The sequence below is a fragment of the Toxorhynchites rutilus genome, chromosome 3 (assembly GCF_029784135.1).
Source record: "Toxorhynchites rutilus septentrionalis strain SRP chromosome 3, ASM2978413v1, whole genome shotgun sequence".
NCBI classification, from domain to species: domain Eukaryota; kingdom Metazoa; phylum Arthropoda; class Insecta; order Diptera; family Culicidae; genus Toxorhynchites; species Toxorhynchites rutilus.
Window position 1 is genome coordinate 295,310,355 of NC_073746.1, and position 1,249 is coordinate 295,311,603.

Below are 1,249 nucleotides of genomic sequence, written 5' to 3' on the forward strand. Positions count from 1 at the left end.
TCAATTCCAAATTTTTGATCTATTCCAATGTTGTCAAATTGATGATCGTAAATTTAGGAGAAGCAGTGAATGGTCTAAAAAACTAGATGAATGCTCTGGAAAAAAAAATTCTGGGCTTTCAAGTTTTTTTGTGATCTTGATGCTAAAAATCGAAATAAAATACCTTTGAATAGAAATGTGAAATCTTTATCCCATTTTTGGAAAAAAGAGAACACTTAAATAGAATAAGTATGTAAATTGAAAAAAGGCATTCGATTTTTTCAAAGACCGATTCTCTGATACCGATTTGATCAGTGAATCGATCCCTACGCCGTTTAGAAAATCGATTTTTTTCTAAAGATCGCTCAATCCTAATTCCAGAACACGAGTAACAGAATCTAACTGGTCTACTTTATTGTTCGCCGGCGTCAATCGCATCTCCATAGGTAACCATTTGTTTTCGTAGTCATTAGACGCGCAAAAAAAACTTCCCATACCGGGAATCGAACCCGGGCCTTCTGGGTGAAAGCCAGATATCCTAGCCACTAGACCATATGGGAGTACAGTACAAGTATTAATGTATAGAAAGCTGGTCGATGGGGCCTATTCTTAATGACGAGACGGGCAATTCATCTCGATTCGTTTTGGTTCCAGCCACTGTCGAGTCGAGCAAAACATCATATTCCAGCGGATGAGCATCATTGAAATGTTTCATTTGGTAGACAGGGAAAAGCTCAATCATTTTTGACGGATATCAATACTTACATTTGATTGTGATTTTTTGCATTTATTTTTGTTGTTGTAAATTTTCTCAAATTCATTCAAATTCGAATAATTTTTTAAACAAACAGGTCGGACTCGATTATCCGGTGTTTTGTTTTTTTTCACTCCGGATAATCTAATCATAAAAAAAATTAATAAAGGAAATTAACTATGATTTGCACTCATTTATATGTATATTGCAGTGTCGTAGCCAGAAATTGTCTGGCGCGTCCTGAGGAAAGGATTTATGTTTTGAAAATCGAAAAAAAATTCATCGACTTGTTACAACCCAAGGATTAAAATATTATTCAAATGGTTAAGTCCAGCTACAAACCAAAGCTCATGCGTGAGCTTTTTGGACGCCAAGGAGAGTTAGATGACATGGTTAATCGAATCAATATTAAGGATACTATGTTTTGGGTGGCCAAAGCTTGGGACGAGGTACTGGCTGATTCCATTGTCAAGTCATGGAAAATGCCGATATCCCGTTATCGGTAGATGGAGAACG

General features: G+C 36.3%; 1 non-coding gene across 1 annotated transcript; it reads right to left on the minus strand.

Annotated features, from left to right (window-relative positions):
* Positions 1–467: 467 nt before the first annotated feature.
* Trnae-uuc (transfer RNA glutamic acid (anticodon UUC)) lies at positions 468–539 on the minus strand. Its single transcript has one exon. It is a non-coding gene; the product is annotated as a tRNA-Glu (tRNA).
* Between the last annotated feature and the right edge of the window lie 710 nt (positions 540–1,249).